The 27,547-nt window shown below is 36.0% G+C and overlaps 1 protein-coding gene across 44 annotated transcripts in view; it reads left to right on the forward strand.

Annotated features, from left to right (window-relative positions):
* The window catches only part of LOC147355172 (uncharacterized), an 814,003-nt gene that overhangs the window by 128,919 nt on the left and 657,537 nt on the right, over positions 1-27,547 (forward strand). For 13 of the 44 annotated variants that reach the window (XR_015144311.1, XR_015144312.1, XR_015144310.1 and 10 more), the window contains exon 4: positions 9,461-9,622. The exons of 27 other annotated variants lie outside the window; for them this stretch is intronic. The gene's annotated coding sequence lies outside the window, so the exon portion shown is untranslated. Of the gene's footprint in view, positions 1-6,166; positions 6,240-9,460; positions 9,680-27,547 lie in introns of those variants that run through there. 4 more of the 44 variants (XR_015144324.1, XR_015144313.1, XR_015144328.1 and 1 more) reach the window with 2 other exon arrangements.

The following is a 27,547-nucleotide window of genomic DNA, read 5'->3' on the forward strand; positions in this document are numbered from 1 at the left end:
CGCTCAGTCCTGTCCGACTCTAGCGACCCCATGGACTGCAGCCTACCAGGCTCCTTTGTCCATGGGATTTTCCAGGCAAACGTACTGGAGTGGGGTGCCATTGCCTTCTCTGCAACAGGTGCTATATATAGTGCTTAAAGGTGCAGCTCCAAATTCACCTGTTCCTTATAAGATTCCTGGAGTTCTAAAGATAAATTTAGTCATTACTTCCGTTGTTTTTATTCCTCTGATACTGGGATTATATCTCTCTAGAAGTATTTATCAAATAGTATTTTATTTTTACTTTTAGATGACTGTCTTCCTCATACAACTATTAGAGCACACTTACAGAAGCATTTAAATAGTGAGAGTATAATTTTAGGTTCTTTTTTTAAATAAGGGATTACATCCTTTTATGTCTTAGTTATATCCTTCAAGTTAAAAGCATAAACACAAATATGAATATAACCATATTTAATAACATGAACTTGGTAACATACTATACTATATACTGTTATAAGTACATTTTATTTTTTTTTCAAGTTACTACAGATTGGATGTATGACTGACTTAGAATTTTTCCATGATCAAGTGGAAATATTTCTTGCTAGACACACAAACCACAAACTTGAAATGTTCAATTTTGCAAGTAAAACACTGGTGGCTGTTTGGCATCAGCTCAGTCTAAGAGTTTGTAGTTCTCAGTAAAACCTTTGTTTCTTAAATATCTCTATATTTTGTCAGGATCATTAATGTAGCCCTTAGCAACTTGATTGATTCTAATTTTGAAATCTGTGCCTTTTTTGACTTAAAATTTCTTTTTCTGCTACTTCTTTTTTCATACCATACAGTTTGAAACTAAAATTTGAATATTCAAGTATTTCTAGGTTAACCACATTTGTGGTCAATCGCCTTGTAACAAATACAACAGACCTAGCTGCTTTGTGAGCTCACAGTTTTGTAGGTCAGAAATCTGGGCCCAGTATATCCCAGATATCCCAGATCTTACAAGGCTGAAATAAAGGTATTGGCTAGTGCTGTAGTCTCATTTGGAGGTCAGGGTTCTCTTCCAAGGTAATGTGGTTGTGACAGAATTCAGTTCCTTGTGGTTATGGGACTATGGTCCCCCTACCTTATTGGCTGTCAGCCAGGAGCCATTCTCAAATCCTAGAGGCTGACTGCATTCCTTGCACATGACTCCTTCTGTCCTAACACAGAATGAAAAAATCTCTCTTGTAGTATATCTCCGATACTTCAAATCTCTTTCTTCAAAAAGAGGCCTGTCCCTTATAAGGGCTCACTTGTTTAAGGTGGTCCATCCCAGATAGTCTTTTTTTTTTTTTAATAAAGGCAACTATGCCATAAAACACAGCCTAATCATGAGAGTGAAATCTGTCATGGTCATAGTTCTGTTCCACGGGGCAGAAATCTTGTGGGATAAACATTAAAAATTGGACAATTTTGAGAGTGAATGAGGGCACTCTTACTTTATTAATAGTTACACTGAGATAATAAGTGGAAACTGAGGCTATTTTGGGAAAACAGGATCATGTTTACATTTAATTATTTCCTTTGCTTTTGCTTTTCATTAACTCTTAAGTCCACATGCTCACTTTTCAACTCCTTTCTATTTCTTTTATTTTCCAATTTATTATTTGAAACATGCAAAAAATTAACACATGAAACATATAAGTTATGAAGCACAAAAACCTTAAAACCATGAGCCCAACATATAGCTTAAGATTCTTAACATACCACTACCATTGCATCTGCTTTCAGCCTCCTCCCTTGTCCCATTGCCGGGTGCCTCCTCTTTGCTCCACCATTATCTCCAGCTTCTGCCAGAGTTTGTGGTTTTCACATTAGAGCTGAACTTTAAGTGTCTATGAGGCCACTGTGTGTAGAGTTACCAGATGGAAAAGTCACCAAGGTGCTGAATATTTTTCCCCATGTTTACTGTAGTAGCCTAAAGTTATCATGCTGCTGCCGCTGCTGCTGCTAAGTCACTTCAGTCGTGTCCAACTCTGTGCGACCCCAGAGACAGCAGCCTACCAGGCTTCTCCGTCTATGGGATTCTCCAGGCAAGAACACTGGAGTGGGTTGCCATTTCCTTCTCCAATGCATGAAAGTGGAAAGGGAAAGTGAAGTTGCTCAGTCGTGTCTGACTCTTAGCGACCCCATGGACTGCAGCCTACCAGGCTCCTCCATCCATGGGATTTTCCAGGCAACAGTACTAGAGTGGGGTACCATTGGCTTCTCCCAGTTATCATGCTGCTGACCCCTAAATCCTCCAAAGTATTCATAGAAAAGCCAGCTGTCATTTGGAGTTATCTCAGTAGTATCCCTTTGTAACTTAACTGAATTTAGTGTGTTGTTTCTGGCCATTTGCCACTTGGAGGTACACTCCACTTGCATCACAAGGCTTTGTTGGCACTGATCAGGGTCCTGATTTTTTTTTTTTTTTTCCTCACAGCTGCTGCTGCTGTTGAATTGTGTCCACTAAATTCCTGAGAGTCCTTCCTTGATTATTTTGATTTATAAGCACATGGGTACTTCCCACAGTGAGAACTCATTTGTACCATATTGTGTACAAAAGCATCCAGGTATCTGGTCTGGTGATATCAGCAACATACTTTAACAAAAAAAATCTTATATTTCTTCGGTTTGTAGTCTTAATGTGTTAGCAAGTCTATTTTAACCCTGATTTTCACTGGCTGTCGCCTACCTCCAAAAAGCAACTGAAATCATAAAGCACTTTGCATTGATAATACTGTATTTTTCTACTGTAAAAGATGGCCTGTATTTCTTATACTTCCAAAGAATCATTTGTGAAAATTCAAAATTCAGTTTGTCAGGACCTGTCTAGTTCCTAGAATTTTTGACTCACTTTTTTCACAGCTAGTACCAGTTAATTGCAGCCTGTAAGCTCAGCTCACCTTATGTCAGAGGGGAAGTTCTAGCTTAAAAAGAGAAGTCAAAATAGTTTTAGCTCATTTCTGCTAGACTGTGCATAAATCTCTATTGCTTGTCCAACTGTGACATTTGCACAGTTCTCATCATTGCGATTCTGCCTTGTCCTTGCTAATCAAACATTTTCTGATATTCGTATATTTTCCTAGATGTATATTCCTTTATGGGAGTAGGGTCTTGTCTATCTCATACCATACCTTTTTCTTATTCTACCTACATAGCCCAGGGACCTACTATTGTTGATATAATATCCATAGACTGCTCCCTATCTTTTGGCATTCAGGGCATTTTTTGGTCTTGGCCTCTGTATGCCAATTGCCTATGAATACTGTGTTTTTTCCTCTACTATTCAGGATGTTTAGCTCAATTTCTGCCTTCTAGTGCCTGCTCACTGGCACTGCACATCTGTGGTAAGCCTCTGGGTTTCGGTAGAAACAAGATTATGTCTGTTTGTGACTTTAGAAAGGACACAGAATGGGAGCCATGTCAAATTATGTGCAATAAAATATTAAACTTTATTGATAAGTCAACAAACATTTATTATTTTCTGGCTCCAACGCAGATGATATTTGTCTGCAAATACAGTACATCAACCCCTTGCCATAAATTGTCTACCTCCTTTCTAATAAAAATTTCAGTCTCACTTGTATTTTCATTTAGATGGCTTTCATAGCAGTTTCTTTAATCACATTGCAATTTCTCTGTCTTCATTGTTTATTCCTAAAGGAAATAAATTCTTTGTCTGGGATCTAATACACTTACTGTGACATTCACAGTATGACTCAGATACTTTCTCCCAACTTTCTAATTTAACTTCTTTTTCAGTTTGAAATTCTCATCTAATATCTATCAAATATTTGAATTATAACAAATTACTAGTACTTGGCCAAATGTGAAGATTCTGTGTAGATATCAGCTGCTATTAATCTTTTATTTTCTTTGAATTCATATGATACTAATAGCTTCCATCACAGCCCTTGCTCAACAGCTGCTCTCGTTCCCTTTGAAGTGCAGCTCCCTAAAATGCTCTGCGTGGTCTGCCTGCCCTTCCTCAAGTCCCATAGACTTGACTTTCACTCTTCTTTCTTTTGTTCCCTCCTGTCACCTTGCAGATGACGAAGTGGACCTACAAACACGACTTCTTTCCTTTTTCACCTTCCTTGGCCTCCCTTCCTTCGGGCCTCTTCCGTAGCTGGGCTCCCCGTATTTATCTCTCTTCTGTACTTCCTCCTCTCCATGGTCCTGATTATAGACGATAGTTGAGACTCTCCAGACCCTTGGCAGCCGCGAGGGGAACACAGTGGAGGTTGTGTTTTTCCTAACTCCCACAGGCCGGTTCCTCCAGATGTTCTCACTGCTCCCCCTGTCCCCCGGGTCTGTCCGCCTCGTGCCTCCATGACACACTGCACCGGCTCAGCCTCCTCTGCTCCTGAGTGCCTGGGGGAGTCGGCGCAGCAGGCTCTGTGACCTCTCAAGAGACGCGCTCCAGCCTCCCTCCCTCTGGGCGCTCATCCACTGGTGAATGCCATTTGATTCCACGGGCGTCTGATATACAGATAATCATTCTTCAAAACCCTCTGTTTACAAAGATGAGAAAACTAGGGCATAGATAGATTAAAAGACTTTGAAGCAGTCACATGGCATTTACATGTTAGATTTGAACTCGCTGCTAGATCTCTTGACTTCTAAGCAAAAAAAAAAAAAAAAAAAAAAATTGTGGAGCAAATCGGAGTGTTAGGAATAGATGCCTCTATCCATACCTTCTAATTTATTTTCAGCCCCCAAACACTAATTTGTAAACATGCCAATCTGCTATTATGATGTTGGGCTTAAATCTTCTTCAGAAAAGTCATTGAAATTTTAAACAGAAAGATAATTAGTTTTCTTTGAGTACCAGACCCAGAAGTTCAAATATAAAACTCTTGGAATTTATCTTTACACACCTGCTTGGATGTGGACTTTGAGGGAACTTGGAGTTAAATTTCATAATCCTTTTTAAGGTTGTACTGCTTAAAAAGGGAGGACCACTGGCGACTCAGTGGTAAAGAATCTGCCTGCAATGTGGGAGACATGGGTTGGATTCCTGGGTCAGGAAGATCCCCTGGAGAAGGAAATGGCAACTCACTCCAGTATTCTTGCCTGGAAAATCCCATGGAGAGAGGAGCCTGTTGGTCTACAGTCCATGGGATCTTAAAACAGTCAGACAGGACTTAGTGACAAAATGACAACAATAATTACGTATTTATTGTTTCTTTTCATATAAGAAAAGTATATCTATACCCTCAACTGCAAATATCATTTCAGTCACTGTAAACTAATTAATATTATAAAATAACTATTTATAAGCGTATCTCTAAGCAGCATTTACAACTTATCTTTTAACCTGATTTACAGTTCTCATAAAAAGATAGCTGCATAACTTATCCGAAACATAGGTTATCAGAAAATACCCCTGCTGGTTTTGAAGTGAAAAATCATAATTTCCAGGAATAGTTTTTATTCAGAACTAACCTTTCAGGCTGTATCTAGTGAAAGCCAAAACAGCAATCTGAATAACTAAAATTTGAATCAAACTAAAAATAGATGTTATATTCCCTAAATGGCTCAGATCCAATATGTTTCTTAACTCTTTCTGAATGGTATTGTTCATAATAGGTCAAAATACATGGAAAATAAGGTTTAAATGAAGGTATATTCATTTTAAATGTTTTATACAGTGCCATAATTAAGGCAACTAACAGTGACATATAAGCTACACTCCAAACAAATAACATTTACAGAGAATCTCCTATGTTCCTGATATTTTTCTAATCCTATGTACAGAGGAGAACATAGTAGTCCCTGAGAGCAGTAATTCCAACCCATGAGGAATTTAAGTCTTAGTTTGAAAAATAATATGAAAATAATAGGGAAAGGATGTGTTTTATATATATATATATATATATATATATATATATATATATATACATACACATATATAATATATGAACTATTTTTGTCCCACTTCTCATAGTATTTTAATATGTTCTTCAGTTGACTTTAATTTTTAAAAAAATAATGCATTCATATTGTGACATAGTTATGATTCATATATTTACATATTATTTGTGAATGTTCCCCTTGTTTTATAGAGGGACAGATTTCACACCGTTTAGAAGGGCTTGACTTTTTAAAATAAAGTTCTATTTAGTAACTGTGACGTGGTATTTGAATTTAGAAAACCCTTGTAAAATAGATCCATGTGACTGGAAAGATTAATGAATCCTCAAAGAACGACATCACTTGAATGAGTAAGTACTGTGACATTTTAAATGAATCTATAATGTAAAATTTACTCCTTAAAACTGTAAAATATGTCATATTTACTTTACCAAATGTACAGATCCCTCAAGATTAAGGTCTTCTAGTCTAGTACATTTATTTTATAGGTATGGATACTCTTGTGTTTTTTCTTCTTAGTCTATTTGCATGTGAGAAATTGTCTATAATCTTTTAGAGTGAAAAGTTGTTTTCTCTGAAATTTCTCTTACAGCTTCACACCATCTAATGTGACGTTGAATTGACCCTAGAATTTATCTAACTGTTTGCTAATGTTCAAAGGTTCACTGAGAAATATATTTTGTACTTTAATAGCCTTTAGGATAAATAGAAACTATGCAGGATAAATTGCTAAGGAATAAGGAGAAAGGAATAATAAAAGAGATGTTAAATCAGGGTAAGATGATAAATCAGATCAGATCAGTCACTCAGTCATGTCTGACTCTTTGCGACCTCATGAATCACAGCACGCCAGGCCTCCCTGTCCATCACCAACTCCTGGAGTTCACTCAGACTCACATCCATCGAATCAGTGATGCCATCCAGCCATCTCATCCTCTGTCGTCCCCTTCTCCTCTTGCCCCCAATCCCTCCCAGCATCAGAGTCTTTTCCAATGAGTCAGTTCTTCGCTTGAGGTGGCCAAAGTACTGGACTTTCAGCTTTAGCATCATTCCTTCCAAAGAAATCCCAGGGCTGATCTCCTTCAGAATGGACTGGTTGGATCTCCTTGCAGTCCAAGGGACTCTCAAGAGTCTTCTCCAACACCACAGTTCAAAAGCATCAATTCTTTGGCGCTCAGCCTTCTTCACAGTCCAACTCTCACATCCATACATGACCACAGGAAAAACCATAGCCTTGACTAGACGGACCTTTGTTGGCAAAGTAATGTCTCTGCTTTTGAATATGCTATCTAGGTTGGTCATAACTTTCCTTCCAAGGAGTAAGCGTCTTTTAATTTCATGGCTGCAGTCACCATCTGCAGTGATTTTGGAGCCCCCCAAAATAAAGTCTGACACTGTTTCCACTGTTTCCCCATCTATTTCCCATGAAGTGATGGGACCAGATGCCATGATCTTCGTTTTCTGAATGTTGGGCTTTAAGCCAACTTTTTCACTCTCCACTTTCACTTTCATCAAGAGGCTTTTGAGTTCCTCTTCACTTTCTGCCATAAGGGTGGTGTCATCTGCATATCTGAGGTTATTGATATTTTTTCCCAGCAATCTTGATTCCAGCTTGTGTTTCTTCCAGTCCAGTGTTTCTCATGATGTACTCTGCATATAAGTTAAATAAACAGGGTGACAATATACAGCCTTGACATACTCCTTTTCCTAGGATGATAAATAGAGAGGGATGATTCAGTAAAGAATTGCACTAGTTTGTATATGTAGTTTGCAGAATTGAGTGAGTTTCCTGTAAAATATTTTTCTCCAGCTGCTCAGTGATTCAAATTTAAGATTACTTTGTTCATATCCATTTAAATTTGTTGCTGATTCATTTCGATATTTGGCAAAACCAATACAATATTGTAAAGTTTAAAAATAAAATTAAATTAAAAATAAATAAATTTGTTGCTGTATTTTCTATCAAGTGTATGTCTAAAGATAATGTTAAATGAAATAGTCGTTCATTTTTGTATGTATGTCGATGTGATATTAAAAACCACAGAGCAACAATTTTGGGCCAGGAGCCTACCAATAACTATTAGCTAATCAAACTAATGTGATTATAAGCTATTAGTGTTCAATTTTCTGAGATTTGAGATTACAAGGATCCCAAATGGAGTACATAAAAGTCATATCTTACCAGTTTGATGAGTAGCATTCCATGGATTGATATTTAGTTTATCAACTGTGTTTTAAGTGAAATGATAACTCAAGGTTAGAGGAAAGAAAGTCTTACATTTCTTTCCCTCTCTCCAGTACTCACTGCTAGCCATTGAAAACTGAATATTCCTTCAGAGTCTCTTATATTGTGAGCATTCAGGATACTGGCTTAACATTATACCAAAATTTTAAATGATTACTTGCCATGCAGTGAAACTGATCCTCATGGACATTAATTTTGTAAATTGAAATTTCCCTAGCTTAAATAGCCCAAATTGCTCAACTGATCTTTCATCCTTTGGTTCTTTGCTAGACTTTATGATTTAAGTCAAATGAAATCTCCTGGGAGACTCCTAATTCCTTATGTAAAAGAACCTTATTCATATTTTTGTTATAAAACTTATCATATTTTACTGAATATGCCTGCTTATGTATCAAAATCTCTCTCATATAAGATTATAATTTCTAGAAGTGGTTATGAGGTGAAGGAGTGAGAGAGAAGCAAAGACAATGTCATTAGAAACTTATGTGTCTTGTTTTCTCTAGGACCTAAGAGAGTAGGTTTCTATGAATATGTTATAAACACTTATGGATGGAGATATGTCATAATTATCCACTGGTCTTACTCCATTTTAAGCCCTGTGTTTTAGTTTACAGATATCCACATATCTGTATTGTGATAACTAGTATTTTATCTAATGCAGAAATATTCTTACTTTCATTCTTGTCTGTAAAATTTATTCTAATTTTCTTGATGAGTTTATCATGGTTAACTTCATATATTAGTTATAAACCACAGTGAAGACAATTCAATTTAAAAATCACTTTTATAATTCAAAGTACTTTTCTAATGTCGTCAAACTGTTTAATAAACAGGAGACTTTGCTAAAAGAGTGTAGATTTCCCACAATCTCTTCCTCCCTTTCCCCCTTAAGAAAATTAATGTCTGTTCTTCAGAGATTTTGGAATGTTGAAGACCGCTCTATACACTGTAAGGACTCTAATAACTTTGTCATAGTTTTAGAGTTTAAGTTCTTAAACTGGAGCAATATTTGCATACCTTTTTTACACCCTCCAGCCTAGGTTTCTAAAAATGGCTTGGAAACTTGATAAGAATAAGAAAGTTGACAATCTTTTTTTTTTTTTAGTTTCCTTCATCATGGGAATGTGAAGGTAGTGGATATCATGTTGAACTTTTTCAGGGAGAAGCATGAACTAAACAGACCCTATGCTTTAGCTAAGGTTCCACGTTGAGAGAGCATATTTAAACACAAATCCCATAGTGTCTGGAAATGAACATTATTGCAATCTGATACTGGATGAAGTAAATGTTTTTTCTAATGCCTAAAGAAAGCCTTCTTTATTACAGGGGACCAGGCGCCTGCTGATGAAGAAATCTAGATCCTCCTGGCTGGCAGTGATAGGCATTCTCCTGTTTTCGTACTGTATTTGTCAGTAGGATCCTATAGTTCCCTAGATGAGACTGTAACCTTCCCTGGAATTTTCCCCTCCAACACTCACTTGGTCATAGGTAAATTGATTACTGTAGCTCAGTTGCTTTGTGAATAAAGTGCTCAGTCTGTTCTGATTCTCAGTCTTCAATCTTAATCTGTCATGCATCATATATTGTTTTTTTCTGCACCATTACCCATAGCGGCAGACTAGACAAGACTGTATCATTGACTGCAGACCTCATTGCAGACCCTCTGGAATTGAAAACACATTGCTGATTATTATGTTTAAAGTTCCTAACCTGTATGCAATCTGTTTAGGATAACAAGATTTTGAAGTTAGCTTTCTGATTCTGTGAACCATGACAGAATTTAATTCTCTCAGGCTACTTGGAGAGAAAACCAGATCTTGACCATGTAAAGCTAAGGAAGTCAGGAGAAAAAGGAATATAAAGTAAAAGAGTTGAAGGCACACTCTTATCTTAGGAATTAACGCACAGAATTGCCCCCCAAAAGATACAGTTTAAAAATTAAACTTAGTTATTATCCTATCTCATTTCAAAAAGGATTTGAATCAGAGAGCAAAAGTTGTCTTCCTTTTTTTTCTGCTTTAAAAATAAAAGGTGGAAATAGTAAGTAAATAAATAATTTTTTGAATTATCACACTGGAACTTATTTATTCAAATGTATTTTCACCTTTAAAGTAGTGGCTTTAGGGTGCTCTAAGCTTAGTTAATCATTCCACCTTTGATCCTTTAGATTCTACTGCATATTTTTAAAAATAACTCCAATCCCTGGGTCAGGAAGATCCCCTGGAGAAGGAAATGGTGACCCACTCCAGTATTCTTGCCTGGAGAATCCCATTGTGGAGGAGCCTGGTGGGCTATAGTCCATGGGGTTGGACAGGAGTGAAGTGACTTAGCATGCACAAAGTGCAATTTTAGCCATTTGGGGATTGTTTATAGTTTTTGAAATGGCTTAAAGTCCATTGGATACATATTTCATAAACAGGAAACATATATAAGCTGAATAATATACATTTTTATTCCAAAATGTCACATAGAAATAATGAAACTGATTTCATGTATGTATGTGGCTGATAAAAATTGATTCCATGATAATCCAAGAAAAAATTTTTCCATAATTAACTTGCGTATATACTTTCTTTTATTTTATATTTTACTTTCAAACACTGATTTAAAGATCCTTGTCATATATTTCAAATCTGTTAAAAGATAACCCACTAACCATTTCATGACCTCACGACCTTTTCTGTCTTCTCCTTTCATAACCATGCACTCTATTAGGGAATTTATAGCACTTTCCATATTTTCTTCTAATTCTATGACTTTGTATAGAAGATAATGGCACATTAGCTTTACCTTAAATTTGTCATATTCAAAGGGAATTATTTCTACTTCCATTGTTGTGATTTTCAAACTATTGTGTTGTTCCTGTTCACTGATCAGTGATAGCATTCTTCATTTCTTAGTCTTGCATTTTTTCTTCTCTGCAATTGCAGATGGAAATTCTTCAGTTTCTCTTTGCTGTTCACATTATCAAATTCTTCTTGCTTCATATTCAGCATACCCACATGACTATTTCGTTACGTTTCTCTATACTTTATTCTTTTAATTTATGTAAATTCATGTACTTTGATAATTCATTTACCTAGTAGGTATATGTTTAGCTAGATTTTATGTTGGTTGTGGTCAGAAACTGAATCTCAAACTACTTTCGGTAGCTTTATCATATCATTAATAAAGTGTCAAGCAGTGGCATCATGGGAAATGAATGTGACTCAATATATAAAACAGTTCTTAGGGACCATGACATTTATTTACATGTCAAGAAAGGCAGTCACCATATGTCACACTGTAGCCCACATTTTGTTTGTCTTGTCAGTGAACCATCTGACAAACACCTTAGTTTCAGCCGTACCTTGAGAGATCCTGTCTTGACTCTGTCAACCTTCCCAGCAATCTGCCATGCTCACCCACCTCGGTACTCTGAAGGGTGTAAGCAGAAGGAAAACTGCTAGTAGTATTCAGTCCTAAACTGACGTCAGAATATTCCAGAACCATATCACTGGACATTTCAATATTCCTTTGTGAAATACACAAGAAATTTGTTGAGTGTAACCTCACAGTTTGAAATAGATTTTAGGTGGAGAAGTCAGACATGACTTTAAGATGATTGGTAGCAAAATATGTCATTCTGTGTTATCCATTCTTGTGGTTTCTCTGTATACTCAATTCAAAATGTTCAAATGTGGAAATTAATGACTTTCTTATGCAGTAAAATATAGGTCAACACAGGAAAAACTATTAGTTTTAAGATGAAATGATATTTATAAGAAAAAATAACATTCTGATATCTTAATGGCAAACAGTTTAATGAACAAAACTTATTACCTAAGTCTACAACCTATTGTTGTATTCAGTAACTCTCATTTCCAACAATAAATGCTGGCTAAACCACTCAAAATCAACCCCAGAGTGATTGTTTTCATAAGACAGTAAATTCTGTAAGGATGCCATCATATCACAATGCCTTCCTCTTCACATTGCTTTGGTTTCGTATTATTCATGTCAGTGCAGGAAGGGTTAGAGATTCATTTAGAGTTTATAATAGGAAAATAGGTAGAAACTTCTTATTTTCTGGGCTGTTCTCATCTTACATATCCTATGATGCAATCTTTGTAATTGAATTATGATATTATACAATAAGTTTTGTCCTGAATGTAATTAATTTCAATGTAAAAGTAATATAATTCAAATAACTCAATTCTTATTATTTTCCTTAATCCTCCCCCAATATACATACATGCATTACTTTTAAAGTCCCTGAATTTTGAAGTTTTCAAAATTCAAACTGGAATTTTTAGAAAAACTGGACATGGGAGAAATTAATTCTCTCCAGTAAGATGTGGGACATGAAAACCATGAAAATTTGTTTTTTTACTTTGTATTATTTCTATACTATGGTCGCAAGAAAGGCAATGCCAAAGAATGCTCAAACTACCGCACAATTGCACTCATCTCACACGCTAGTAAAGTAATGCTCAAAATTCTCCAAGCCAGGCTTCAGCAATATGTGAACCGTGAACTTCCTGATGTTCAAGCTGGTTTTAGAAAAGGCAGAGGAACCAGAGATCAAATTGCCAACATCCGCTGGATAATGGAAAAAGCAAGAGAGTTCCAGAAAAACATCTATTTCTGCTTTATTGACTATGCCAAAGCCTTTGACTGTGTGGATCACAATCAACTGTGGAAAATTCTTCAAGAGATGGGAATACCAGACCACCTGATCTGCCTCTTGAGAAATTTGTATGCAGGTCAGGAAGCAACAGTTAGAACTGGACATGGAACAACAGACTGGTTCCAAATAGGAAAAGGAGTTCGTCAAGGCTGTATATTGTCACCTTGTTTATTTAACTCATATGCAGAGTACATCATGAGAAATGCTGGACTGGAAGAAACACAAGCTGGAATCAGGATTGCTGGGAGAAATATCAATAACCTCAGATATGCAGATGACACCACCCTTATGGCAGAAAGTGAAGAGGAACTAAAAAGCCTCTTGATGAAAGTGAAAGTGGAGAGTGAAAAAGTTGGCTTAAAGCTCAACATCCAGAAAACGATGATCATGGCATCTGGTCCCATCACTTCATGGGAAATAGATGGGGAAACAGTGGAAACAGTGTCAGACTTTATTTTGGGGGGCTCCAAAATCACTGCAGATGGTGACTTCAGCCATGAAATTAAAAGACGCTTACTCCTTGGAAGGAAAGTTATGACCAACCTAGATAGCATATTCAAAAGCAGAGACATTACTTTGCCAACAAAGGTCTATCTCGTCAAGGCTATGGTTTTTCCTGTGGTCTTGTATGGATGTGAGAGTTGGGCTGTGAAGAAGGCTGAGCGCCAAAGAATTGATGCTTTTGAACTGTGGTGTTGGAGAAGACTCTTGAGAGTCCCTTGGACTGCAAGGAGATCCAACCAGTCCATTCTGGAGGAGATCAGCCCTGGGATTTCTTTGGAAGGAATGATGCTAAAGCTGAAACTCCAGTACTTTGGCCACCTCATGGGAAGAGTTGACTCATTGGAAAGGACTCTGATGCTGGGAGGGATTGGGGGCAAGAGGAGAAGGGGACGACAGAGGATGAGATGGCTGGATGGCATCACTAACTCGATGGACGTGAGTCTGAGTGAACTCCAGGAGTTGGTGATGGACAGGGAGGTCTGGCGTGCTGCGATTCATGGGGTTGCAAAGAGCTGGACACGACTGAGAAACTGATCTGATCTGATTTCTATACTATGGTAGCTCTTCTGAGATACTTCATCAACAGATGATGCTTAACTGAATCTTCCCAAAGAGGGTATTAGACTTTGGAGAAGTTATTATTTTCTGCCAAAACTCCTTAATCCTAAATTACTGCCCAAGTCATCAATTCTAAAAAACATGTAAGAATGGTTAAGTTAGCTTTAGGAGGTAAAAGTTGAAAAGCAAACTAAACAAAGAGCTGACTAATTCCTACAGTATTTTTTCCTAAACTTATCAAGGAACATTAATTCAGCAAGTTATTAATAAGTGTTAAGTGAAGGAAAAATGCACGACTGAATATTGTATACTTTCTGTTTTATACAACTCTTGTTTAGTCGCTGAGTTATGTCCAGCTCTTTTGTGACTCCATGGCCTGTAGCCTGCCAGGCTCCTCTGGCCATAGAATTACCCAGGCAAGAATACTGGAGTGAGGAGCCATTCCCCTCAACAGGGGATTTTCTCAAGCCAGGGATCAGATCTGGGTCTCCTGCATTGGTGATTCTTTACTGCTGAGCCACTGGGGAAGCCCTTTTACACAACTACATAGATTTTATAAGATGTGATCTACAACAACTGTTTTGTGTACAGGGAAGGTTCAAAAGCAAAACTGCTACAGAAAAGGTACCTATCAATTTGAAGATATTGCCTAATGTTAGATGGGTTAAACATAATGAGTTTAGGAAACTCTGCATAATATATTTGTTGTTCAGTCATTAAGTCCTGTCTCACACTGCAGTCCTATAGACTGCAGGGTGCCAGGCTTCCCTGTCTTTTATTATCTCCCAGAATTTGCTCAAACTTATGTACATTGAGTAGGTGATGCCATCCAAACATCTAATCCTCTGCCACCCTCTTCTCCTTTTACCTTCAGTCTTTCCCAGCATCAGGATCTTTCCCAGTGAGTTGGTTCTTCACATCAGCTGGACAAAGTATTGGGGCTTCAGCTTCAGCATCATTCCTTCAAATAAATATTTAGGGTTGATTTCCTTTAGGATTGACTGGATTAATCTCCTTCCAGATCAAGAGACTCTCAAGAATCTTCTCCAGCACAAAAATTCAAAGGCATCAGTTCGTCAGCATTCTGCCTCCTTTATGGTCCAACTCTCATATCCAAAAATGGCTACTGGAAAAACCATAGCTTTGACTACACAGACCTGTTGGCTAAATGATGTCTTTGCTTTTTAATATGCTGTCTAGGTTTGTCATAGCTTTTCTTCCAAGGAGCAAGCATCTTTTAATTTCATGGCTGCAGTCACTGTCTGCAGTGATTTTGGAGCCCAAGAAAATAAAATCTGTCACTGTTTCCACTTTTTCCATATCTATTCTGCATGATGTGATGGGACCAGATGCCATGATCTTCATTTTTTGAATGTTGAGTTTTAAGCCAGCTTTTTCACTCTCCTCTTTCACCCTCATCAAGGACTCTTAAGTTCCTCTTCGCTTTCTGCCATTTAAGTGGTGTCATCTGCATATCTAAGGTTATTGATATTTCTCCCCAAGATCTTGATTCCAGTTTGTGATTCATCTGACCTGGCATTTCGCATGATGTACTCTCCGTATAAGTTAAATAAACAGGGTGATGATATATAGCCTTGTTGTACTCCTTTCCCAATTTTGAACCAATCCATTGTTCCATGTCCAGTTCTAATTGTAGCTTCTTGACTGGCATACAGGTTTCTCAGGAGGCAGGTAAGGCGGTCTGATACTCCCATCTCTTTCAGAATTTTCCACAGTTTTTTTTTTTTGTGATCCACACATTCAAAGGCTCTAGCATAGTCAGTGAAACAGAAGTAGATACGTTTTTCAAATTCCCTTGCTTTTTCTATGTTCCCACATCTGTTGGCAATATGATCTCTGGTTCCTCTGCCTTTTCTAAGCCCAACTTGTACATCTGGAAGTTTTCTGTTCACCCATTACTGAAGCTTAGCTTGAAGGATTTTGAGAATAATCTTACTAGCATGCAAAATGAGCACAATTGTATGGTAGTTTTTATATTCTTTGGCACTGCCCTTCTTTGGGATTGGAATGAAAACACCTTTTCCAGTCCTGTGGCCACTGCTGAGTTTTCCAAATTTGCTGGCATATTGAGTGCAGCATCATCAGTTTAGGATTTATCAGCATCGTCTTTTAGGATTTTAAATAGCTGGAATTCTATTACCTCTACTAGCCTTGTTTATAGTCATTATTCCTAAAGTCCACTTGACTTCAGCCTCTGGGATGTCACATTCTACGTGAGTGACCACATCATCCTGGTTATCTGGGTGATTAAGACCTTTTTAATATATTTCTTCTGTGTATTCTTGACACTCTTTTTATCTTTTCTGCTTCGGTTAGGGCCTTACTGTTTCTGTTCTTTATCGTGCCCATTTTTGCATAAAATGTTCCCTTGATATCTCCAATTTTATGGAAGAAATGTCTAGTCTTTCCCATTCTATTGTTTTGCTCTACTTCTTTGCATTGTGCATTTAAGAATGACTTATCTCACCTTGCTATTCTCTGGAACTCTACATTCAGTTGGGTATATCTTTCCCTTTATCCCTTGCACTCTGCTTCTCTTCTTTCCTCTGCTATGTGTCAAGCCTCCTCACACAACCAGCTTCTTTCATTTCTTTTTCTTTGTGATGGTTTTGGTCACTGCCTCCTATACAATATATGAACCTCTGTCTATAATTCTTCAGGAACTCTGTCTACCAGATCTAATCCCTTGAATCTACTCATCACCTCCACTGTGTAATCATAAGGGATTTGATTTAGGTCATACCTGAATGGTCTAGTGGTTTTCCCCTACTTTCTTCAATTCAAGCATGAGTTTTGCAATAAATTGTTCATGATCTGAGCCACAGTCAGCTCTGAGTCTTGTTTTTGCAGACTGTATAGACCTTCTCCATCTTTGACTGCAAAGAATATAATCAATCTGGTTTCAATATTTACCATCTGCTGATGTCCACGTGAAGAGTTGTCTCTTGTGTTGTTGGAAAAGGGTGTTTGCTATGACCAGTGTATTCTCTTGACAAAACACTGTTAGCTTCTATCCCACTTCATTTTGTACTCCAAGGCAAACTCTCCTGTTAGTCCAGGTATCTCTTGACTTCTACTTTTGCATTCCAATCCCCTGTAATTAAAAGGATATCTTTTTTGGTGTTAGTCTTAGAAGGTCTTATAGGTCTTCATAGAACTGTTCAACTTCAGCTTCTTTGACATTAGTGGTTGGGGCATATACTTGGATTATTCTGATGATGAATTGTTTGCTTTGGAAATGAACCAAGATCATTCTGTCATTTTTTAAGATTGCACCCAAAACTGCATTTCAGACTCTTTTGTTTATGATGAGGACTCCTCCATTTCTTCTAAGGGATTCTTGCCCACAGTTATAGATACAATGGTCATTTGAATTTGAATTCAGTTCAGTTCAGTTTAGTTGCTCAGTCCTGTCCAACTCTTTGCGACCCTGTGGACTGCAGCACACCAGGCTTCCCTGTCCCTTACCAACTCCCAGAGTTTACTCAAACACATGTCCATTGAGTTAGTGATGTCATCCAACCATCTCATCCTCTGTCATCCCCTTCTCCTCCAGCCTTCAATCTTTCCCAGTATCAGGGTCTTTTCAAATGAGTCAGTTCTTCACATCAGGTGGCCAAAATATTGGAGTTTCAGCTTCAGCATCAGTCCTTCCAATGAATATTCGGACTGATTTCCTTTAGGATGGACTGGTTGCATCTCCTTGCTGTCCAAAGGACTCTCAAGAGTTTTCTTCAACACCACAGTTCAAAAGCAGCAATTCTTTGGCACTCAGCTTTCTTTATAGTCCAACTCTCACATTCATACATGACTACTGGAAAAACCATAGCTTTGACTATATGGACTTTTGTTGGCAAAGTAATGTCTCTGCTTTTTAATATGCTGTCTAGGTGGGTCATAACTTTTCTCCCAAGGAGCAAGTGTCTTTTAATTTCATGGCTGCAGTCACCATCTGCAGTGATTTTTAAATTCACTCATTTCCATCCATTTTAGTTCCCTGATTATTATATCTGTGTTGACCTTGTCCAGTTTACCTTTATTCATAGACCTAATATTCCAAGTTCCTATGCAATATTGTTCTTTACAGTATTTGACTTTACTTTTACCACCAGACACATCCACAACTGAGCATTGTTTCTGCTTTGGCCCATCCTCTTCATTCTTTCTGAAGCGGTTAGTAATTGCCCTCCAGTCTTTGCCAACAGCATATCAGACACCTTCCAACCTGGGGGCTCATCTTCCAATGTTATATCATTTTACCTTATCGAACTGTTTACTGTGTTCTCGTGGCAAGAATATTGGAGTGGTTGCCATTCCTTTCTCCAATGGACCATGTTTTGTCAGAACTCTCCACTGTGACTCGTCCACCTTGGGTGGCCGTTCATGGCATGGTTCATAGCTTCACTGAGTTATGCAAGCCCATTATGTATTTACCTCTTGGAAATTCACATTGGGCATTTGTAGAGTGAAAGGTCCATCTATGGAATAATATTTGGAAATTTCAGTGCTGGAAAATAAACTACAGACTTTTTTGTAGAAAAGAGTTTACAATATGTTTTATACTTTCATTGTAATCTTTTACATTTCTGCCACACAATCTCTAGTTTTGGGTCACAACAAAATGCATGAGTTTCTTAAGCCATTTCCCCCCTACCTTGGTGCATTCATTTATTGCTTCCTTTGCATGTAATTGATTTTTATCCAATTCTTTTTAGTGAATTCCTATTCTTTTCTTAATATTATACTCATTTGGGGATATGTATTTGTAACTATCCAAATTCACATCAGTTTTCTCTTAACTCTTACTATGCAAACAATAACATAAATTGTATAACTTTTAGTTTATTTATTCCCTTTTCTGTATACAAGTCTGGTTAGCTTTTCCTCTTTAAAGTTTTTTTTTATAAAAACAAAGCAACCATCTTACTCTCTTAGGTAAGAGCAGAATTATTACTTGTAATAAAAACAGCTTGTGCAAATATATTATTCTGAGCATCTAATGTAGGCAAGGTCCATAATCCTGCTTAGTAATGCTGAGTTAAGCATCAGCTGTTAGAACACAGCCAAGAAAAGGAAATTGATTGCACTTGGGAGTTAGTAAATAGATTTAGCTCCTGACCTGTCTTTATTTTTATTTTTTTTATTCCTGTAGTATGGTGTTATGCTCCCTTTCTTTCTGTTTGACAATGGAATGTAGTTAGCATGCAATGTTATGTTAGTCTCAGGAGTACTAGTCATGGGTTTCTTAAGGACAAGGGGCCTTTGATCTTTAACACAGAATTGTAGTTCATATACACAAAAGAGTACCTCTTGATATGATATTACAATTGTGTTATAGTTATGTGGAAAAAAGGAACAGTAACCTTAATAATTTTGCCAATATAAATTTCAAGGAATGTCTCTCATATTCTTTAGTCAGGAGTAGAAATTCCAAGTTATAATTATCTTTTTATATTTAATTTCAGTTAGATAAATAAATTTAAAAACTTGCATGATAGACTAGTGGGTTTTGTTAGTGTGGAAAGTTCATTGACTTTATTTTAGAGTCCAGTTATGTTTAAGCAACTAATTTTAACAGTAAATTAGTTGCTTTTTGATAGCGTTGTAAGTAAAAAGTATAAAACATAAAATTTACTTAACTATTTTACATTGTAAAGTTCAATAATGTGTATTTGCATTGTTTTGACACAGGTCTCTAGAACCTTTTCATTTTCCAAACTAAAGTCCTACAGACATTAAACTAGTCTCTTTTTCTCCCTTCTTGCAGTGCCTGATAACCACCATCTACTTTCTATTCCTCCAAAGTCATCTATTTTAGATACTTCATGAACTTCCCTGGTGGCTCAGATGGTAGAGTCTGCCTGCAATTATACTTCATATAAGTGGAATCATACAGTATTTTTCTTATTGTTCCTGGCTTATTTCACTTAGCATAATTTCCTCAAGATTTCATCATGTTGTACATGTGACAGGATTTCCTTCCTTTTTTAGGTTGAATAATTTTCTGTTTTATGTATATCAGGGTTTATCCATTGATCCATCAACTGACATATGGGTCCATTCTATCTCATGGCTCCTGTGAACACTGCTGCTCTGAACATGAATGTGCATATATCTCTTCCAGACTCTGCTTTTGATTCTTTAGGGTTGCAGGATTTTTTTTAATTGCTTTCAATTAATTTGGATATACTAATAAATTGGGTTATAAGATCATATGGTGGTTCTCTTCTTAATTTTTTGAGGAGCCTCAATACTGTTTTTATAGTAATTGCACTATTCTAAAATCCTACCAAATGGTACATGATTTCAGTGTCTTCGTATCCTCACCAACACTTGTTTAAGGTTTTGTTTTTTTTTTTGTAGTACCATACTGAATTTCTGTGATGATTGTGATGTTGAGCATCTTTCCATGTTTGGTGGTCATTTGTATATCATCTTGGAGAAATTTCTAGTAAAGTCCTTGGTTATTTTTTTTATTGTAAATTTGTGTGTGTGTGTGTGTGTGTGTGTGTGTAGTTGACTGGTAGGATAGAAACTCCTCTTAAGATACATGATTGGCAAAGGTTTTCTCACAGTTATGTCTTGTCTTCTAATTCTCTTGACATTGTCTTTCAAAGATAGAAGTTTTACATTTTAATGTTCTCCAGCTTATCAGTTATTTCTTTCATGGATCATGTCTGTGGTGTATTATAAAGGCATCACTGTACCCAAGGTCATCTAGATTTTCTTCTATGTTACACTTCGGAATTTATGGTTCTGTGTTTTACTTTTAGTTCTGTGATTCATATTGAGTTCATTATTTTGAAGAGTATGAGGTCTGTGCCTAGATTTTTTTTTTTTTTTTTTTTGCATGTGCATGTCCAGTTGTTCCAGCTCCATTAATAAGAGATTATTTTTGGTCCATTGTATTGTCTTTGCTTTTTTGTCAAAGATCAATTGGCTATATTTATGTGGGTCTGTTTCTAGTCTCTCTGTTCTCTTCCACTGACCTATTTGTCTCCTCTTTGACTAATACCACACTCGCTGACTTCTATATCTCTAGAGTAAGTCTTAAAGTTGGTTGATGTCAGTCCTCTTAATTTCATTCTTCTTTAATGTCATGTTGGCTATTCTGAGCCTTGTCCCTCTACATAAAACTTAAAAATAAGCTTGTTCATATTTGTAAAATAACTTGTTTGAATTTTGATTATGATTGCATTAATTTATAGACTTTGGATAACTGACACCATGACAATATTGAGTCTTCTAATCTATGAACTGGAATATTTCTTCTTTAGTTCTTTGATTTTGTTCATTACACAATTACGGTTTCTCTTATTTAGATCTTGTATATAAATTTATATAAATATTTTGTATTTTTGGATGCCAATGTAAATGATATTGTGTTTCTAATTTTAAATTCCACTTGTTCATTGCCAGTATAAAGGAAAGCAATTGAATTTTGTATACATTTTGTATCCTGCAACCTTGCTATAATTACTTATTAGTCCCAAAGGTTGTTGTTAATGATTCTTTTGGATTTTTCATGTAGATGATAGTGTCATCTGTGAATAAGGACAGTTTTATATGTTCCTTCCCAATATGTATACACTTTACTTCTTTTTAGTTAGGACTTCAAGTACTAAATTGAATAGAAGTAGTGAGAGGGGATATCCTTGCCTTGTATTATACCTAATCTCACTGGAAAAGCTTTAAATTTCTGACCATTAAGTATGATGTTAGCCATAGGTGTTTTGTTTGTTTGTTTTTGTAGATAGTCTTTGTCAAACTTTCTTTTTATTTTTAGTTTACTGAGAATTTTTTTCACGATTGGTTATGGTACATTACTGCTTACTATAGTTCATACTTTATTCAGACTTTGCCAGTTTCCTCATTATTGTTCTCTTGTACTCCAGGATCCAATCCAGTATTCCACAATGCATTAAGTTGTAATTCTGGTGACAATTTCTTCAGTCTTTATTTTGTGTGTGACCTTGACAGTTTGGAAGAGACTGTTCAAGTATATTACAGAATGTTCTTTAATTTGAATTTCTGTGAGGAAACTTCACGGTTAGACCAGGGTCATGGGTTTTGTGTAGGGGTAGCACTGAAATAATGTACTGTTCTCCTTATGATGTACCTACATCATATTGGGAAGTTGATGTAACTAATTGATGTGTTACATTTGATCACTTGTTTAAGACCCCACCCATCAACTTTAATTCTAAAGTTACTGTTTTTCCATTTCTGTATTCTGTTCTTTGAAAGTGATTCACTAAGAATTCCCAGGTCCAGCCTGTATTTGAGGGCCAGGGATAGGGTTTAAACTCAACCTCCTGAAGAAGAGAATTTTAAATGAATGACTAGGCTTCCTTAGTGGCTCAGATGGTGAAGAATCTGCCTGTGATACAGGAGATCCAGGTTCAGTCCCTGGGTCAGGAAGGTTCCCTGGAGAAGGGACTGGCAATCCACTCGAGTATTCGTATCTGGAGAATACCATGGACAGAGGATCCTGACGGGCTATAACCCATGGGGTCACAAAGAGTTGGATACAACTAAGCGACTAACACTTACTTAGACTAATAAATAAATATTTTAAAAGTCCATCAGTTTTACTTTCCACTATGACGTATTTCTACATTAAAAAAAAAAAAAAAAAAAAAAACTCTAGTGCCTTCTATCATTTTTAAGAGTATTATGGAATCCTAAAGCCAAAATATTTTAGAGCCACTTGTCTAACTGTTGAAGTGACTATGGTCTTTCATCCAGGTTGCTCTTCAATTATGTATCTGGAAATATGTTACTTCATTGCTGTATTGCTTTTTTAAAATGAAATCTCTGTATCCCGACCCTCTTTTCCCTCTTCTATAGCTCAATTACTGTTGTTTCATACTCTTTCCATTTACAGACAGATAAGTAGTTTCAGAATTGCTAATTGACTCACCTCATATGACTGAAAGCCTTAATCTTTCTATTTCTCTACTATTGTTTGTTTATATGGTCAACATATGCAATTATTTTTTATAGTTGTACTCATTTCAGGGGACTGAAATGCATTCTGTAATGTTTCTGTGAGAAATATACTAAAAGATAACAGCATATTGTTACATAGAATCCATTTAAGGACTATTAAGATGCAAAAACAAGTATGATCTTTAGAAATGGCCATGTTGCAGCAACACCAAAAAGGTCAACTGTGATAACAGTTTAGATATTGCTGCTATAAAATGCTGTAGTTGATGAAAAAGTAAAACATTATTATGTCTTAAGTTTAAAATATTTTCTAATATGCAACATTTTAAAAAGAACTATTTCTTTTCAAATATTCTTGAATTTCTTCAAAACTTCTTAAGCCAGTATAGTACATTATTACAGGTCTTAAGGAACTAAGATAAGGATGCCTTTTAGAAATATTAACACCTGTATTTTTTAAGTGGTGAAATGATGAAGAGTGAGTTTTTGTCTTGTAAACATGTGCTGTGCTTCCCATGTGTGGTTCAAAGGATGACCGGTGCATATTTGACATGAACCAGGATGATCCAGGGGGCTTTTTATTAAAGAATTCATGGGCCTACCTTACAACTTATTGAATCTGAATCTCTTTGAGCATGATGCCATAACTGGAATTTTAAATACTGATGACAGGTACTTTTTGTTTATTCTAAAATGTATAGTCACTAAAGTAAAAGAAAACACCAGGTAAGCTTTTGCTTCAAGAAGTTGATTTGATTTTTGTACAAGAGTTCACTTCTTTGGTGTTCTCATCAAGAATAGTTTTGCTGTTAATGGAGCTTGTGTAAGGTAGTAAGAGCTGGTGTAGGATGAAATACAAGAATAACTCAGTGTATCAGGGTCAATTTTTGAAAAGTACAAGTCCTTGAAGTCTCTCAGGAATGAAAAAAATTTAGCCAAGATGTTAAGCACGGGGAGGTTCATCTTAAGTACAGAATTCTTGAAGACAGCAGTACTCTTGAAGGCCGCAGCCCTCTAAAACTTTTATCTGATTGACAACTCCGTAAGTATAGAGGGGGGAAAAAAGTACCTTTTGGAATTTGAGGCGTACACTTTAAGGAATCACAGGAAAGCTAAGGAGAACTTATTAATATAGTAGGAATTTCAGAAACGGTTACACAAAAGGTATTTTCTACTATTGTTCAATCCCAATTCCCAAACTCATTGATATTCAGAATTCTTGCCTGAAATGTAAGATGAAAACTGTAGTTTTACATTGTGGAGCTGAAACACAGTTTAGATTAAATCCAGCTCTTGTAAGTTTCCATTGCAAATTACCAAAGGATTTTAAATTAAATTGTCAATGTGCCTCTTTCCTTTTGGTACTGAATGCCCTAGAACCTTCTAGGAACCTGGGATGGAGGGCATGTGTGGAAATGTTCTTTGTAGTAACTTTTCTCTGGATTTAATTTGCACTGCATTCAACGAGTACACTCTTATTATGTTTTTTCTGGGAGAGCTAAAACTAAATTGTAGCAGTGTGTTTAGAGGGAAACACATTTAAGCTATTTGTACGGAGACAAATCATGATTTTGTGGCCAATTTTAAAAGTGTACTGTGTCAAAATGACATAGGTGTTCTTATTTATGTGGATAACTGAAGAAAAATGTATGCTTTTGAAATATTTTGTCCTGCATTGTTGGTTTCTGATAAAAGTTTGAGTTATTGCTTAAAATGATGTTTTAAAGTTCCTCTTCAAGTTGTATAGGAGTATGAATTGCATTTACACTAAGTAGTGATGGATTTCTTGGTTTCTTTCATTAGACTTTTTGATTACCAGAATGTATTAGACATTTTTGCTTACATGAAAAAATGAAACCCATTTGATTTTAAAATACTATTCAATCTATGTTGACCGTGTATAATATGTTTAAAAAAATGATGTGTAAGATAGAAAGATGAATAAGATAAATTTTCCTAACTTCAAAGAGCTTGTGATTCAGCTGGCTAGATTATGCATGTACTTGAATAAATGTGAGGCACTTAAATGTGTTTAGATTGTCCTAAGAAGAACAGAGAAGATACTATGGTTGTTCATAGGATCAGGGATGGCTATCAGGAAATCTGTGATTTTGCCTTCTTTGATGAAACCTTAATGGCATGAAATCTCTTGATGATCATTTTCTTCTTGATTTTGCAAAGTTCACAGTATAAACAAATGCTTGGGTAAAAATGTTCAACTACTAGAAGGAAGAAGGGAATGACATTTAACACAGCACATAGGTAGTATACACAGATATGATAGAAAGGGTTTGTTTCCAAAGACCCTACCCCCTGCTCCCCACCAAGGTCATATAGAACCAATTCTCTAATTCTCTTCCAATTCTCTAAGAACTTATAATGTACTTGGCACAGGCAGTAAACCAGTCTTGATTTAGAGTTTTTAATCCAAAACTTTGTGAAGTTGCTTCTTTACTGGTTTTGTACTAAACCCTTGGAGAAATTAGGTGATCCAAAAGAACATTAAGAAAACCCTAACATTTTAGCCATCGTGCCTGAAAATTGTCTCTTTTATTCTCCCTAAATCTAGTTATAATTCATTTGCATTGAAGATAAAGCTCATTTATATACTGCAGTTCCAACAGCATAAGGGAGGCATTATTTGAACACAAAATGCAGTTATGCAAAAGAATTTACTTGAGCATAAGGATAATTAACCAGAATACTATGTAAGTTTTCCATCATCTATAAAGAAAAAGAAAGCTTAGTAAAGAAAGTTGTATGTAATGCATAAATCTGTTATCAATGCAGATGACTCCTAATCCCTACTCTGAAGAGAATATGAACAGCAGGAATGTATCCAAGGATTCTTTCATATATCAGTGACAAGAATTCTTATGGAACAGAAGAAGGGAGTTATGGTACTGTTTAGCCAAGACTCCTGTTGGTGCCAAAAGAAAAAAAAAAGAAAAGAAAATCCCAGGATTCTTTTGGTTAGGAGGGTAAGAATCAATTCCAGAAAGTAAAAATCTGTATAAGAATAGGTTGTGACACAATTTGATTATGCTTCCTTCTGTTAGAAGTCCTTCTTGCAGTGTGGTAGTTCATCTTGTTAAGTGATATTTTTATTTTTCCATTCCAAAACTCCCCCATATTTTTCTTCATTGAGCTCCACATCAAAATACAGTTGTGGACACTATTACAAGTTAAGAAAAGTTTGCACTTAATGATCAGGAATATTATCATAAATATTATAAAACATACTAATAAATTCCACAATAATATAGGGAGTAAAAGATGAGTAGGAGATATTAAGTTAAAAATAAAACACCTGATTTTGATATGTGATTTGGCATCCTAATAGTTATTTCTGGCACATGTATCTACAGACTTATTCAAAGTAATAGATCATTTAAACTTGAAAATATGTTTCCTTTTAATATAATTTATATATATTGGATAGAGTTGTTTATTAATATTCTTTAAAGTACCTGGAAAAGTTTGTCTTATTTTTGAGGAAGAACTATATAATCTCTTCTTGAAGTGAGATTTAAATATTTCAAATATTCAAAGACTGTGTAAACACCTTTTATAACTTTTTTTTGTCCTTACATTGGTCTATGAACTATTATAAAGGTTTTGAAGGGTAGTATAGTCCTTGACTCCTCATGAAATTTTACTTATGAGAGCATTCAGTTCAATTTTGGGCTTCTTTGTCAATTCAGATGCAAATTCTGTTGTGATTTTAATTACATACTGAATATACATTTGTTTATCTCAAGCAGCTGTTTCAAGATAATGACTCCTAACTAATGTCTTCAACTAGAATATAAGCAATGGCCTCTGGTAAATCTCCCCAAGTGTTCAGTTGAGCGGATGCTATGTTTTTAATTTGGGGAACTTTATGGTTGATTATTGGAAAAGGAAATGGCAACCCACTTCAGTATTCCTGCCTAGAGATGTCACAATAGTAGAGATATGGATTTAAAAAAAAAAAAATAGGGGAGAATGCTTTTACCCAAACTATCTCCTTTTTACCAAACTCACATGAGGAGTAAGAGGTGAAAGGGAAAAATTGGGAATGGCAGAAGAGTCATTTGCATGTGCTCAGAAGTGAAAATGTAGAATTAAAGTTGTGAAAAGAAATTTTGAAGTGAGTCCCTTCTTCATTTTCTCTCAAATTTAAGCACTCTTTGGGGATTATAGATTTTCTGGGTATGGTTAGGAGATAGAGACTTTAAAAATATTATTAAAAATGCTTTCAAAGGAATATATTTGTGCAGTTTGAGATAAGAACGATTAAATTTAATCATTCAGCCTCATTTGAGGCCAAAGATACTTGTGTTTATCCATGTTGTATGGCATCTAACTATGATACATGTATATATTTACCTTGTTTAAATTAAAACATTATAGGTGTTTTTAACTTAGGGCACAACATAAACAGTTTAAAATTCTTGGGGATAAATGACTACATTTTGCTATAATTAAGGAATATAATGAAAATATAAAGGGTGGATGGCCAGTGCTCTGGTTGATCCATGGCCAGCGAGGTTCTGACTTCATTGACACGTTTCATGGAAAGGGTGTCTAATGAAGGATGGAATTGTAGACAATTCATTCCATGCTATGAGGTTAACCACAGACTTGAAGAAATCACCAAAGTTATTACTCCTGCAGATGTGCTGGAACTAAAAGCAGGGATTGAAATTCTGAAAGCACTAAGGTTT

The sequence above is a fragment of the Bos grunniens genome, chromosome 17 (assembly GCF_055505025.1).
Source record: "Bos grunniens cultivar Pamir isolate PY7600 chromosome 17, Bosgru_T2T1.0, whole genome shotgun sequence".
Lineage (NCBI taxonomy): Eukaryota > Metazoa > Chordata > Mammalia > Artiodactyla > Bovidae > Bos > Bos grunniens.